At 37.5% G+C, this 17,316-nt stretch overlaps 1 protein-coding gene across 1 annotated transcript in view; it reads right to left on the bottom strand.

Moving 5' to 3' along the window:
• HIVEP2 (HIVEP zinc finger 2) overlaps nt 1–17,316 on the bottom strand; it is a 203,613-nt gene that overhangs the window by 82,845 nt on the left and 103,452 nt on the right. The window contains exon 2 of the mRNA XM_042987240.1: nt 7,777–7,889. The gene's annotated coding sequence lies outside the window, so the exon portion shown is untranslated. The remainder of the gene's footprint in view (nt 1–7,776; nt 7,890–17,316) is intronic.

Below are 17,316 nucleotides of genomic sequence, written 5' to 3' on the forward strand. Positions count from 1 at the left end.
CTCTGAATTTGCAATACATTTTACTTATACATCTCTGAGGATGCTACTTAAGCTTTCTTCTATCCCAGTCAGGTAAGTAGTAGTCTTACCTCTCTCTTAGGTTTATGAGCAACTTAAAGGCTAAAATACAGACTTCCTCAACATTTTATTCTTCCAACCACCAGAACACTAAATTGCATATGACAGAAATGTCATAAATATTCATTGAATTTAACCTAACTGAAGCTTTTACAAATAGCCAGAAAAGCTCAGGTTCCATATAAGAAGGATGGGGGTTCAAGCCAACTTAGCGTTGGCATCTGTGATGACTGGTGTTCTCAAAATTTCCACTTAAGGCTGATGACAGAATTAAGCTCTGCTACAGTCAATGAATAATTTATTTGTGCACAAAACATTCTGTTAATGGAAATCTTTTTATGGCTCAAGATCTAAAATATATTTACTGCCCTATAGTTATTAAATGTTTGCTTTAATCATTAGTACACAAGGTAATGACAAATGATAATTACAGGATCATTCTATGCTCTTAAACTGATTTAATCAAGAGTATCTCTTCTGAAATTCAAAAAACTCCTCAGTGTATGGGAATGGGGGTGGATTACCCTGGAACCACCCAACTCACTGCCACCATCAAATTTAAGAACCTACAGATTCTGTTGTTAGTAATACCACCAACTGGGAGAACAACTTTAGGTTCAAATAGCTAATACATTTTTTATTTTTATGCTCAAGGAAAAATCCCCCTGCTCCCCTGAAGTAGACTGCTTCAAATGAATACATCATAGCAAAACAGAAGTGAATGTGTTTGTGTATTCCCTAGATTTCCCAGCCTGCCAAAAAATGTTCCTTTGCTGTGCTATTTCAGCAAGTCGTGAGATGACAATGATTATGCTCCTCAAAAGGAAAAGATAGCTATTTCCCCCCCTGTTTTTATTTTTGGAGACCAAAAGGCACACTTCTGGCTGCTGTGAGTACTCTGACGAGTAGACATGTTCCTGAGGAGGAGAATCTGGGGGGAACTGTGGCAGGGGTAAGGTGGAGAAACCTAAAACCATCCTAACCTCTTGGAAAATATTTAAGGAGCCAGAAGGACAGCAGAAAGAGGAAGAAGTCTCAAGTCCTCCAATGAATTCCTGTTTCCAACTCTCAACCCTCATGGAAAAAAGAAAAGTCAAGTAGTAAGAAACATATGCTTTTTATCTACATTTATCTCAAACCCAACTAGTATACATTCAAGTTCATCACCCTGTTATGGAAACCAGTTTCTCTTTACTTCTCTTTTCCTATTAAGAGTAATATTTGAACTCCCAGGCTCAAAGCCTAGTGCCATCATTGACAACTTCCTCCTGTTCCCCTACTCCCAGAGTAGTAGGGGAGTAGTGCGCGCACACACACGCTCACACACACATACACACACACACCTCCTATACCCAATCAGGCAGGCAGTCCTACGTTGGCTTCCAGCATACTCTGGCTTATATTATCTGTGTCCTGTCAATCCTTATTCCTACCACTCCAGGGCAGACCGTGCGCACCTGCCTGAAATCCCAATGCAAAAGATGTGATCAGAAGGTACTCTGGGTCCAACTGGCAAATTTCCAAAGGACAGGTCTAAGCATGGTGTCCTCCGGTATGTAATCCAGGGATAATTACCAGAGGCAGTGACCTGTGGAAGTGAGGAGGGTCTTAGGAAAAACAATTTAAGCTGCAAGTAGGCACAAGGGCACCATAATCATACCCGAGAAGTCAGAAACCAAGGAAGAGATTGGAGAAGTCGGAAAGAACCCCCTGAACCTAGGCTCAAGTGTTCACTAAAGTTTTCTCAAAGTACTTTCATCTGTGGTATGAGGGAGGAGACATAAAGGGCACAACATGAGGTGATAGCTCTTGTATGAATTAATGTAAGTACCTCCTAAGTGGCTTCAATGCTTTCAGAGACTCTTACTGCTATGCACCCCACCCCCCATCTCTACCCACCACACCATCCAGCACAAGCTAGCTGGATTCATCTTCCTCATGTGCAACAACTCTGATTGTGTCTCTCTTCCACTCAAACCTGTTCAGGGCCTTCCCACCACCACAGCAATGGTGCCCCACATTCACACTATGTTTACACCTGTATCTCCCAGGAAGCCTCTAGTTTAGAAGCCATGTTTTATGTTATCTCATTAGATTTTTTCAGAGGTCATTTGTTTTTATTCCCATGGTCAAGACAAATACAATAAAATATCCTTGTCAAGGGAATAAAGGGGTTTTTGTTTTATTTTATTTGTGGGAGAGAGTGTTGCCATTAACATAGAGAAGATTTTTTTTTTTGTATTCAGAAAGATCACTAAAATACACATAAATTTATTCTTATGGCTCTGCTCTGGATAGTTAATAAGTATCAGACTTGCTGATTCATCTCACTGATATGACTAAAGCCAGTTATAAATTTGCAGTCCCCAAAAGGAATTTGAAAAGAAAACCCACAGCCGAATATTTTTATTAAATTAAACAAATATTTATTGAATATCTACTGTTTTTTTCAATCACCATTTTCAAGGCTGAACAGGAAACCAACAAAATAAAGACACAGCCTTTGCCTTCAAGCAGCTGATAGTATGGTGTGTGAGAGAAAAAAACTTCACAGAAATCACTTTAATGTAAAGCACAAAAATACATACAAAAGTGACATGAGAGAAGTATAAAATATTAAGGGGATTGAGAGGGAAATGAAGTAAAACATGAAGATGAATAATGCTCATATACTAAATAAATAAGACTAAAATAAAAGAATTGGCCAGATTCTGATATCGGTAAAGCGTAATTAACCAATAACCAATAATGCAAGTAAGAGATGAGGCAGAAAACACAAAGTCAATTTGTCTTTGGACAATTCATGGATGAGAAGTCAATGTGATATCAGGTTCAAAACTAAAGATCTCTCAGTGAGTGGTTTTGTTCAATATCCAATTAGCAAATTTTTATGTAAACTATCCAAGAGAATCAGAATTCCAAGGGCCATTCTTGAGGTCTAAGGATGTTGCTTGGAGTTTGTGAGATTCTTAGGGCAGGGGAGTCACTGGGTGAATTTAACAGTTAGTATGATCAAAGAAAGGAAAGGTACACTGCCTCCAAGATTTTCTACGAGACCTAATTCTTCGCTAAAACTTCAATGTAGCTTCTATTTCTGTATTTGATTCATACTGAACAAAACATAGTGACTGTATCAGCAAAGCTCCAATATTTGAACACTGGTAGTCAGCTAAACCGGTGACCAGGCAGCAAGTGACATGCTATCTAAAGTTGCAGGACCTAGGGTTAAAGTCTGGTCGTATGGCTCACTAGTGCTGTGACTTTGAGCAAATCACTTAGTTGTAACCCCCTGAGCCTCCGTTTCCTCAGACACAGAATAAAATGTGAGTAATAGCTACATAACAGTTATTGTCTAAAGCGAGATAATGTACCATGGAAGCCATTTGTAAACTGTACAGTATCACACAAATGGTAATTCACGTCATGAGAGAAACAAGGAAACTAATTAATTACTAAATACTATTGTGTAGGTTTTTGTGTGGAGAGTAAAAGATGAGAGATTTACCACCCATAAACATCCTTCACTGTGATCTAAAGTAAGGAGACAAGAAGACGGATAGGCAGGAGGGAATACTATGAAATGATATAGAAGCAACCCTCAGTTTTTGGATGCTTAAAAAATGTTCAATGGGGAAAAAAATGTGCTTTGTTCATACTACTGACTTAATTAATGCTTGTTGACTGAACGACGAATAAATGAAGGGGTAAGGTACTGAATGTGGGAATGAGTGAAGGTAGAGCCAAGTGAGATGCCTGAAAAACAAGGCAGGAAAGGGGCACCTGGGTAGCTCAGTCGGTTAAGTGTCAGACTCTTGGTTCGGATGAGGTCATGATCTCTGGGTTTGTGAGTTCAAGCCCCGCTTCGGGCTCGGTGCTGACTGTGCGGAGTCACCTTGGGATTCTCTGTCTCCCTCTCTCTCTGCTCCTTCCCCATGTGCACTGTCTCTCTCCTTCTCAAAATAAATAAATAAATAAACTTAAAAAAAAAAAAAAAAAGCAGGCAGCATCAGGCTGTGTAAACAGTGGAAGAAAATAATTTTGGAAAAATGAAAAACCATGTAGTCCAAGAAGCTAACAGTAACGGACTCCATTCACATTCACACAGGCTATAACGGCAAAAGAAACAGCAGTCATGGTGAGCAGGGACTGAGTCTAGGCTTCATATCATTTTGGTAATACTCATTCATAAGTACCGATACCTTCTTCAGTTACCTTAAAACATAAAGGACCCAAACAGAAGAGTTGTATGCATCCGAAAAGCTATAAAAATGACCCTACCTAAAAGGAAACATTTTGAAGGCCACAACACACTGAAGCTCAAGGGTCCACTCTGAATTCTACGTGACAGCAGGAAAAATTATACCAAACCCATAGAGAGCACAGAGTAGATCTAATGTGCAACTTCATCAGATCTTTATAAAATCTGCTAAAATGAGTCCAGAGAGAATGGATTAAAAGTTTTCCTCACTTTTATTTTCCATATTTGTGTAAGTAATGACATACATATTTTTTTTAATTTATTTATTTTTATTTTTATTTTTTAATATCATTTATTGTCAAATTAGCTTACATACAACACCCAGTGCTCATCCCAACAAGCGCCTTCCTCAATGCCCATCACCCATTTTCCCTTTCCCCCACCCCCCTTCAGTTTGTTCTCTGTATTTAAGAATCTCTTGTGGTTTGCCTCCCTCCTCCCTCTCTGTTTCCATCTATATCCCCCCTCCCCATCCCCCATGGTCTTCTGTTTAGTTTCTCAAGATCCACATATGAGTGAAAACACAATATCCGTCCTTCTCTGACTGACTTATTTATTTTATTATTTGTAAATTAAATTTGGATTTCAACAACTTCCGACTCCCAAAATTACTAACTATAATAACTATGTAACTCTCAGCTAAGTAATTACTGCTCTGAAACGCAATTTCCTCAAGTGATTATGGTATTCTTCATTTTCACTTTAAAAAGATTAAGCACCTATAGCACAGAGCCCAACTCATGGAACATATTAATAATTTTCACCTTCCTTCTTACCTTTCCTCAGCTTAAAGAAGACATGTCACTTACATAGTTCTTAAATAATTATATCTAATGCAATGAAAAAATATCAATCTGAGCATATTGTTAAAGGACCATAGGTCAGCTAATATTACTTTTAAAATGAATAATTTCAAGACCGGTCAAAAGAACTGGCTTCGCAAAAGAAACTGGCAATGAATGAAGAGCAGTATTATTGATTAAAAGATAAAGCCATCTGTTTTTACCATATTTTACAAAAAGTGTCATGAAAGAATGGTCACTCTAATGGTGAGGGTTTCCCTTTCTTGTCTTAGTAACGGTTTTCTATCTACTGCCAATTTGGGGTAGCAAATTTTTTAGATGTATCATTTATAAAACATATCCTCACTTGGGCTCATGGACAAGGCCAGGTTCACAGATAAAGTCATGGACAGATTGCTGATTATATACAACACGGACATCTTAAAAGAACCACACCAATTTCGTATGAAGTGTTTCCTTACCAAAGGAAGTATTTGGTTTGAGAAAATGTACTTATCTCTATGCGTTTTGTCCTCAATGACAGCCTAAAGAATCAGTCACATGGTTAATAAGACGTTACGTATTATGTTTAAATAATGATTATAACTACCATTACCACTACTAATCATCATCATAATCACTACTAGTTATTGAGCCCCTACCACCTGCCAGGAGTTTAATCCTCACATAATCTTATAAATTTACTTAACTAAAAAAAAAATTATTTTAAAACAGAGTGATTCCAATGAGCTGACTTTTAAGCAAAGGCTCCCAGAACTCACAGTGTAATAAATAAGGAGAAGGCCAACTATATTCAATGTCCACACCACGTCCATTCTCAGGTAGCACTTACGGAACATAATCGGTACAGTCTCCCAAACATCCCTTAGGTTAGGTCCCACCAACTGAAATTTAACTGTAACACCATGGGGTACTTTGGGAATAACTGTAAAGGCCAACCTTGTGAGTACATAGAAAATTAAATGTGGCAGACAAAAACATTTAGGTTAGTGGTGCACAATATTAGCTTTCATTTTGTAACATCTATCACAGCTGTTGAAGAATTAAGGTTTGGCTCTTGAAATTTTTTTAACACTTCTCTTCCTAATGAGTTTTTCATCTAACTGCCTTACATCCCTTTAATTATCCAAAATATTTTTTCTGAATAGCATCTCACGTGCCCATAACGATGGAAATTATTGCTCGCAAATGAATCTTGGGTCATGAGCCTTACAGGCAAAATTAAAAGATGTCCCAAGGTTTCTGCGCTTGGTATTTCCATACTCGTTGAATACGCAAAAGCCACACTAAACAAATCAAGCTCCAGGGCAGTTGTCTCAAGGGAGATTATTTTAGACAACCCTAAAGCAGTTGTTGGCATCATATAAATTATGCAGCAGTATCCCTGAAAAACCACGTGACCTCAGCATGTCTTAAGATGCCCATAGGTGAAGCAGACACTGTTAGTTTGGTTTTGAACACTGCTCCCCAAATGGCTAGATGCTCTTCTCTCTTATTCATTATCATCCCTCAGGTTTTTACATAGCCTCCATTTATTCAGAGGAAAATTAATAACAAGCCACACAGTTTAGCATAAAATTTAAAATATCAGAACCTCAAATCTCATGACCTGGACTAGAAATACAAATATTTTTCCAAATGTTCTGTTACTGTGCAAAGGGTTAATTAAAACATGAGTTTGCCTGGATTAAAAAAATAAAATAAAATAAAATAGCCGAACCTTAAAATCAGTATCATTTAGACTTCTGATGCCAAAAATCTGTTTGACAGAGCAGGTTTTACTATGCTGACATTTTAGCAGTAGCCAAAGTCCTGTTCCCACTAAATTCTGTCTTGGCAACACCAGTAATTTGCTAAGAGCCTAAACTCCTCTTGGTGAGGACTTCTCCACCTCAAGAGTTTTCCACAGATTCACAGTGCGACGAGGACGTTGATTTGAGTAAGACTTTAAGGTTTCTATTCTTATCATAGAAATCAAACTTTCTGTAAAATGAGAACGGCTTAACATAAGGAGAGATGCTAATTTACTCAAAACGTTCAGCAGGCTTTAGATTGGAATCTGAGGCAATATAATAAAATTATACATAAATACCTCACTAACGGTAAAATCCGATATTCTTATATGACCCCAAGATTCTTAATAAGCAAATAATTATTAAAAGAGTAAATGGGGGTGCCCGGGTGGCTCAGTCAGTTAAGTGTACGACTCTTGGTTTCGCCTAAGGTCATGATCTCACAGTTCATGAGATTGGGCTCTGTGTCAGCACAGAGCCTGCCTGGGATTCCCTCTCTCCCTCTCTCTCACTGCCCTCCCCTTCTCTCTCTCTCTCAAAATAAATAAGCAAACTTTAAAAACAAAACAAAAATAAGAAAAAAATAGTAAATAAAAGGATATGTTCCCAGCTATCAATGACCACATTTTCTAATCTTCTCATCTTTCTAACTGGGATATTTCCAGAAATATTGTAAAAACTTGCAAACATGTTCATTTAGATAGCATCCCAGACATCTTTCACGGGTAGTAAGGGCCTCAAATCATTACTGCCTAAGTTTCACATAAAGCTTAATATTTTGCTTGAAAGATCTTTTCAAAAATTCTGAAATCAAACCATATAAAAAGAACTTGACTCCACTTACCCAGCAGCTGAATGTTACTGAATCGGTAAAAGAGTGTTCCAACCAAGTCAATTCACTTGATTTTTCAAGTCAATCTGATTACCATTGTCTTTTTAAAAATTCAAAGACTCCACCTAATGAGGAAAGGAAAACAAAAAGAAAAACAAATAATGTTTAAGCCAGAGTAGCATAGGATCAATACATTAACAACACAGAAATCAGATCAAGATTACTGTTAAATCCTCTCCCAAGTTACTGTACTGCTTAAAAGTATAAAACAACAAAAGCATCTGCCAACTGAAATTTACCAGTTTTGGATAAAATGAATATGCAAGCATAGAGAAAACAATAAAATAACACAATAAATGTGAGAGCAGAGACTTTATTGTCAGTGCTGATTGACACACAGAAACAATGACTATATAATGCAAGTTAGGATATGTAAAATTAGATGGCAACCGATTGCTTTGGGATTTGGCTCATTGATTCTTATTAATTTACTGATGCAATTAAAATGCGTAGGCTGCTATTCCTTAAAACAGTTAAACTGTAGTTACACATAATCTCTATTGAGGAATATAAACTAATACCTAGATAGATCATTTGGAGAGAATGCACTGGCATGCATGAATTTCCAAATCATTCTTCGAAGGTTATACCTCGTCTCCCACAGAGAGTGTTTATTCTCCTACAGACCCATAAACAGCTTATGGTTTATAAATAATATCATTTAATTCCATTTTCCTTACCGGCAGACACACCTTTTCTGAAGCCCGAATATTAACCTAGTATTTCAGTTCCAAGAGTAAGTTTGAGAGAAAGCAAGCTATATCTCAACTGATGAGAGCCTAAAATAAATGGGATGCTGGAAGGCTGAGCAGAAGAGTGAGATTACAAAATTGGACAGCGTCCAGCTACTCCCGAATCAAGTCTCCCCAAGATAGATTTAGTATGTTTTAAAGTCCCAGAACATCAAATCCAACCATATCCATGTGAAAATTTAAAAACCTATTCCAAAGCCATAAGCACATGATTTTTTATTATGCAATGTGGAATTAGCTACATATTGCCACTCCACTAATCCCACCACACCTATTAGTGAAATTAATTGAGCTCATCTCAGTATTTAATAAAGGTTGATACAGATTTGCTATCCACTATTAGAAGGTAGATGCTCAAAAATAAACCTAACCCAGAACAAACCAAAAACATTCCTAACAGTGGAGAAGACAAATAGCAATAATTATACATACTAAGTAGAAATCCACAGCAATCACTGGAAATACATTTTCACTTCCAAGACAATCCAATGTCTAGATTCTAGACTTACTGCTGTTCAAGAAATAATTATCTAGAAAATTGAGATGGATATGATCTCAAAAGACTTCTTCATTCACAGAGACAAACAGTCTTGATTATTATGCTAGGGTTCTTGCCATAAATATGACAAGATAAAAGTCAAACGGTTTGGTTATTTTAAATTATCCTGGATCAACAAATATAAGCACCTAAAGGAGCTGCAAATGGTACAACACACACATTTCTCACACTTGAATATCTAGAGCTGTGAAAATATTTTTGTACTTTTCTAGGCCTTTATGGAAGTTGCAAAAGCTGTTTCAAATAATGTTCAGAAGATGGCTTTATAGTGTCACCTCTGAATTCTTGCCATGATGGCTTTGGGCTAGTACACTGTTTAGCAACTTATAGCCTTATGTTAGTCATTTTCCAAGAAAGCGTGAGGGCGCTTCCCCTCACGATGCAAAATGACTTGAAGATTCTTAGGAATCCTTTTCTCGCTGGTTTGTCAACATAAGTGAAATTGACCTGTACCAAAGTTTAGATCTACCATCACCTTTCTGTGCTTGCTTATTTCTTAGCGTACTGTTCTCTTAACATGTAGTTCTTGCCCCATAAAGGGACTTAAATGACTTGAGCGTGGCCAGTCATTAAGCCAGTATCTCAAAAGCTCTTACATCTATAGTACAGCAAGTATGTTGTCGTTTTAATCTGACTATGCTTATTGGAGTGGTCTGTGATTTCAAATTACTTAGGAATATTTCAGTGTTGATATTACTAATGTATGGTACCTCATATCAAACCTCACAAGCAGTTAAGTACAAAATATATTAGTCATCTGTATGGATGATTCAGATGAATGACTGTTCCTAATTAGCACAGAAGATACAGATCTGTTGCCTGCATAACAGGTGAGCCTCATGTGTACAAACCACAATACAACATTCTTTAGAAATGTTCACTTCCTTAGAAATGAGCAATGACACCTAAGATACCACAATAAGTTCTCTACAATTTCTATACCACACAGTAGTGCAGAGCCTAAAATAATTTTATAACCTGATGAAAGCAGTTGAATCTAAACCTTCTTACCTTCAATTTGTTTTTATTGCCTGCCTCAACACAGGAGGAAAAAGGAAAAAACAAAACAAAACACCTCAGTCTGCGGTATTTTGGCTTCATCAGAAAATCTAAATGCATCTGAAACTGTGTGGTACCGTCAGTTATGTAGTCTAAACAATCGAGTAATTTGTCATTAGCTAATAGTTGATCATGCTTGTTACCGATTGGTCTATATTTATATATAATAAATCAGATGTAGCCACAATGCTGTACCTAAGTGACTTTCTCTAGCTTAATGATTTACCCCATGTAGTATAGAGGAATCATGCTCTCTGAGTTGACCAGACCACTCCCTGAGAGCGCTTTCGTTTAGTAGCATTTGGCACCCTGGAATAAGGTTGGGAACTTTGATGTCTTTATACCTCTGGACATATCCTTAATCCAGGTCCAAAGGAGGTCATCAAACACCCTCCTTCTATTGATGATGAGACTGAGACTCAGAAGGTCACAGTCATTTGCCCAAGGTCATGCAACTAGAAGGCAGACTTCCTGACTACTATTCCACTATTTTCCCTTTACATCATTGAGCTTCTCTGAGCACCAATGATACTAAAGATGCTTCCCAGTTTAGGATGAGAAGGAAATGCAGAAGGCCACGAGTGCAAAGTGAGTGGGAACAGGTCAGCAAATACCACCGGCTCCACACCACCCTCTGCATCACGGTTAGAAGTAACGTGCTTCTTTGTAAATCTAGTAAAAACCTGGCCACGGAGAATAAAGAAACAGAATAACTGAACTGTTAGAGACCCAAAACCTCTTGGCATATTTTGGCAGAGTTCCAAAATAACATTTGGGAAGCAGTGCCCTAACAGCCAGAGTTAATACAGCTGCCCTACTTAGTCATTTATATTATTTTTCTTTAGAAATACATAATGACATTGAAGACATTTATAACCAAAAAAAAAAAAAAAAGAAAAAAAAACAAAACAACAACCCTCTTAATCCCATCACCCAAACATAATTATTTTCATTTTTAAAAATTTTAATCTAGTATTTATTTGTCCCTATAAGCATATTTTCACATAGATGTTCTCATAACACACATATAACAACAATGCATTCTAACTTGTTTTCATTTATTATTTGATACACATGTTCTACATTTTCATGTAATTCATATAGTTTTCATTTTTAGTAGCCACATAATATTTCATAGTCAGCACACTTAGTCATTTCCTTAACCATTTCTATATGCAGGAACATTAAAGATGTTCTTGTTTATTTTTAACACTAGAGATACTACTCATCCTTAAAAGAGTAACAGAAATAATATTATCAAATCAAAGAGTATGAGTATTTTTATGGACTTCACATTTATAGCCATGTTGATTCCAAGAGACTGAAATCACCTACAAAACTACCAACGATATCTGAACATTGCATTTCCACCAAACCTCATGTTTTTATATGACTAAATTCTTTGGTGGTTTATTTAATGTAAAATGGTACTTTCGGGTTGCCTTTTTATGTTAATGGTGACTGTAATCATTCTCTCATGTAAAAATAATTTCATTGTCTCTCATTTTTAATGTAAAAATTATCTCTATTCATATAATTTGACTACTTTTTGGTCCTATTTTTTCCTGTGAATTTAAATGACCCTTTAATATGATGCATATATTAACTTTTCTACAAACTGTTCTGTAAGTTTATTTATTTTTAGATCTTTAACCATTTAATATATCTGGCATGTATTTGGATCCACAGCAGGAAGTACATACTCAAATATTTTTGACAAACTCCAAGTTATCCACAGTACTATTTACTAAGCTTGCTATGTTATATTTTAACTCTGTATTGTCTCATAATGGATCCATGATGGGCTTCCCATTTTGTCACACTGATCTACATATTTAAATTGGAACCTTTGTTCAGACTGAGTACATATAATGTGAGTGACATTACCTTATGAACTTGCTGTTAATGTGTTGGGCGGTTTTAATTACCGTTGTTGTTTTACAGTCTATTTGAATCTACAGTAGGGCAAGATTTCTATTTTTGCTCTCTTTTTTTCAAATGCTCCTTGATATTTCCTTAAATGCACACATATACCTGCAAAACTCTTACCCTTTTTTCCCTGATTATATTATTTGATTAAGTGTAATATTTGCCCTCCACATTCAGCCATACCCAAAAAAATCCCATTAAAAGTTTGAATAGAATTGTGTTGAATCATATATAGAGGCATCCTTTCAATATTTTGTTCTGCCATGTCAAAAACAGTGTATTATGGTGCATTTCTATGTTTATTACATTTTTCACATTCAATAATCATTTGCATTCTAAAAGACTCTTGGTTCTGTGTCTTTCCTCATTTCCATTTCACTTGCTTGGAAACACTGAATTCCTCAAGTCCAGCAACTGAATTGTGTCACCAGATCCTCTGAATAATATTCTTTACAAGTAGGCAAACGCTGATTAAACAGAAAAGTGTTGTAAGTTCTAGCTTAAATAAAACATCTTAATTGCCTCAACAAAGATGAGATTACACTGTGTATAAACGACACAACCACCCCAATCATATTCCAATCATATTATTTTCTTGGTATATCCACAAGACGCAGCCCTGAATTCATTTAAAACATAGCTGAAGGGCTGAGATACCTAGTATGTTCCTCTATCTCCGATCCCAATGTCTCTCATTTCTGCTGTGAACTAGGTTCAAAGGTAAAGCAAAACCAACAATGAACTGCACCTAACTTAAATTATATTAATCTTTTAAACTCAAATTTGACTAAGAATACTCTACATATTGTCGAACATTTAATGATGTCCAAGTGTTATTCCTCTTCCTTGATATACCAAACCTGGGGACTCTCAAGGAATCTTGTATTTTATAAAATGTATGAGTACCTGAAGAATTCTAGACACCATAGTGAAAAGGAAGGAAAGACAAATAGAAGAATGGGAGGGGAAACACCAGGAATATCTGTGCGAAGGTAGGCAAATAAGGACAGAAGCTATTTTCCATCCACACTGTGAACGTCATACTATGTGTCAGGTTGACTGAAAGCATGAGTGATGTGCTCCTCCAATTTCCTGAAGAAAGAAACACATAGAAAATGTGGCAAATATTTAATCTAAGCCTTGTTTCCTGAAAGACTGCAAGATGCCCACAAATTTTCTTTCCCAGAGTTCAAAATAGCAAGCTGAGTGGGTGTAAGCACTTCAAGTGTAAAAAGAAAAAAAAAAAAAAAGGAAAACTAAGGAAAAGGAAAAGGAAATCATATACTTTTTGCTCTTCAGTAGGAGAATTTTGAAAGAAGCCAGGTAAAGGGATTTTAATGATTTGGATCTAAAGTTGTCTTGAATCAGAATATAAATACAGTCTTAATACTCTGGTCATTTTTAAAGGTTGCAGTTTCTATGTAAAGAATAAATTTCCAACCTCATTGTTATTGTAAGAACAGACAGTTTCACCCTAATACAGCCAGATACTAAATGACCACAATACAACACTGACAAAAGGGAGAGTTGAAGGTTCCTGGGGTCTCTACCCCTCCGAGGAAGAGAAACCTTCCTCTACAATGCTTTTTTTTTAAATGTTTTATTATTTATTTTTGAAAGAGAGAGAGAGGGAGAGAGAGAGAGAGACAATGCAAGCGGGGGAGGGGCAGAGAGAGAGGGAGACACAGAATCCAAAGCAGGCTCCAGGCCTCTAAGCTGTCAACACAGAGCTGATGTGGGGCTCGAACCCACAAACCCTGAGATCATGACCTGAGCCAAAGTCAGATGCTTAACCGACTCAGCCACCCAGGCGCCCCTCGACAATGCTTTTAAAATTTTAACATGCTTATGAGTCACCAGAGAAGTTTGTTAAAATGTGAATTCTGATTCTATTGGTCTGGATGGGGTCCAACTTTTGGGAGTTCTCTGGTGATGCTCATGTGCTGGTCTGAGGTCCACATTTTCAGAAGAGCGGTTCTAGTCTGTAATAACCGTTTACCAACAGCCACACAAGAGAAATAACAATCAATTAAGAACATTTACAAGGTGGGGTGCCTGGGTGGCTCAGTCGGTAAAGAGACCAACTCCTGGTTTCAGCTCAGGTCATGATCTTAGGGTTCGTGGGATCGAGCCCAACATCAGGCTCCACACTGATAGCATAGAGCCTACCTGAGATTCTCTCTCCCCCTCTCTCTCTGCCCCTCTCCCATGCTTGCTTGCATGCTCTCTCTCTTTCTCTCTCTCTCAAAATAAATAAATAAACTTTAAAAAAATTAAAACTTAAAAAAAATAAAAGCACATTTGCAAGGTGTCTACCATTGTTCTAGCTGTTTAAGAAATAACAAAGTACACAATAACAAAGCCCTGAGTCAACAATTAAAAATTATTTTAAAAAATTAAGTGCTGAATGTTAAAATGTGTGGTAATGATTCCAAGTATAACAGAAGTTGAGAACAGGAAGAGTTCTGTAGGGTTTAGAAGAGTGGCAAATGGCTTCCCAGATCAGGCTGGACTTGATCAAGCCCCAGGTTCAGGGTGGTGGTGACAGGGAGAGAGCAGGGGACCAGAAGAGGCAATGTTGGAAGGGACACTGAGAGTTCCAAAAAGAGAAAACTGCTTTGTAGATGCAGATATTATCATTTGAAATTTTAACCTGAATTCACTTCTAACTAGGTGAAGGGAACTTCTGACTTTGTTTAAAATTTGTAAGTTTGGGGGCGCCTGGGTGGCTCAGTGGGTTGAGTGTCCAACCTTTAATTTCGGCTCAGGTCATTGCATCAGGGTCATGGGATTGAGCCTTGCACCTGGCTCCATGCTGAGTGTGAAGCCTGCTTAAGATTCTGTCTCTCTTTCTCTCCCTCTGCCCCCTCCCCCACTCGCACTGTCTCTCTCTCTCTCTCTCTCAAAAAAAAATTTTTTTTTTGTAAGTTTGGGAATTATAATGCTATTCCAGGGAATAAAGAAATGGGTACATGTGCCTTAATATTATGCAAATTTTCTCCACTGGCAACAGCAACAGTATTATTAATGACATTTTAGGCTTAAGCCTGGTAGCACAAAATTACCATTTTTATATATATATTTATGCATATGTATGCATATGATATGTATGCTTTTGATTAACATATGTCTCTAATGATTAACAATTTTAAAAGCACTGGAATATAACTTTTCACTACAATAGAATTAAGAGACTTCTGTGATTTGGAGCACTGAATTTTACTTTTATTATAAAAATAAACACTTTTTTTTTCTATAAAATACTTTTAGATGACACATACCCACACACACCCTCAGCTCCGGCATTATTCTTCCCTTTCCTCCCACACTGGCTGACAATGGGAAAGAAAACACATCCAGAAACAGAATGAAATTATTAATGAATTATACCTTAGTTGGTTTTTAAATCTTCTTAGAAAGTTTTTTTCCTGTCAACCTACAATATGTTCGATATATTGTCCAGTGGATTTAACAGAAAAGAAAGAAAGAAAGAAAGAAAGAAAGAAAGAAAGAAAGAAAGAAAGAAACCAGAAGATTGCAAAGGTCACTATAAACTTGAAAACTCAATCTCTAAACTTTATTTACTGAAAAAGAAATTACAGGGAGAGGTGGTACCTATAACCTGCAGGAGGGAAGGGAAGTGTTTGAAGGAGAAACGGTACATTCTAGCATTCCCAGGACAGGTCAACAATCTTACTGACCTCCAGTTCCATCTTTGGAACTACCAACGTCACTTTATTGTAAGCAGTGAGAAATGACATATGGAATACTGGCAAATATTGCATTTCCGATTAATGTGAAATGCCATAACTCTGGTTTACCAGCACCCCTCTCCTTACCGGTTCCTGCCTACGAAACCTCCCTGTGTTTGCTGGAAGATGTAATTTAGGAATGGATTATGGCAAAAGTCTGCAATTTCAAAGTATCTAGACTTGAATGTTAAAGTGATGTTAAATGCATCACTATAGCTGTGCTAAATAAGGCTCTAGTATCAGGATGAACCAATGGACTTACCAAATGCCCACTCTGATACACACACACATACAAGCACTCTTGACCAACCAGAAAAAGATATTACTACGAGCACACTAAATCATTACTCATGAATGGCTTGCAAAACACTAAACAGAATGCCAACACTCATGCCCTAAAAAGACCGTGAAGTTTGTCTTCTACAAATGTCTTCCTCTTTCTACTCTGAACGTTTTCAGGTGTCCTCCCCTAACTAGGTCATGGCATCATGCAGGCTGCATTCCCCAACTCCTGCAAAAAAGAGCTAATAATCGTTTTCATACTTGACTGCCAAAAATGTAATGTGTTCTCATTAGGGAAAACAACAAACCCACCAACCTTGTGACTTTGTAAAACTTCATATAAAGAAAAATAAATAAATAACGGTTGGGAAAGAGACGTATTTGGGGAATGGGTTTTACTAGAATAGAAGCAAGAAACCCCTTCTGTGGGAAATGCTGTTACCAACCCTATAAAGATACAGTGCACCTAGACCAGAACAAGATATGGTCTGCTTTCAGTTTTCTGAGGCAGTTCTATTTGAATTGAATTGGCCCTTCAGAAGACAGTTCATCAATGATAAATTCCTTCTCTCTCTCTCTCTCTCTCTCTCTCTCTTTCTTTCTCTCCCACCTGGATCTAGCCTTTTCATTAGTTTTAAGGCATAATGCCATTTTTACTTCTTTGGTATGTATCATTATAGTCTTCTGTGTTTATGGGTACACCTGCTTTTAGAATTAGCAACAGATACTACCAGAAGTCACAGGAGTTAAATTTACAACAGCACAGACCTCTAACTGCAAGCCTGGAACCATGGTGGGAAACAGGTTCAGTTAAGAAAGACTTCCTCAGCCAGAATTTACGTCCTCACTAACCAGGCTGCCAGGCCTAGATCAAATGAAGGTCGATGCAATGTCCCTAGAGGAAGCTGTTCAACTTGCCTGGTCGGTTCCCCTGAGCCCTGCCAAGGAGGCCCTGCAGTCTGACAGCCGACCTGGCAGAGCCGGTGCCTTCCCCAGGCTGAGAGTCCTCCACCCCCACCACCAACCAGGAGCACCAAAGCCAGCAAAGCAAAGCTGAGCAGCTGGAGGCAGCCACTTGTGGATGACACAAAGGCAGGCTCCCTCTGCCCTGGGAGTGACGGTGACTGTGACGGTGACGATGACGAGAGCTGTTGAAGTG

The sequence above is a fragment of the Panthera tigris genome, chromosome B2 (assembly GCF_018350195.1).
Source record: "Panthera tigris isolate Pti1 chromosome B2, P.tigris_Pti1_mat1.1, whole genome shotgun sequence".
NCBI lineage: Eukaryota > Metazoa > Chordata > Mammalia > Carnivora > Felidae > Panthera > Panthera tigris.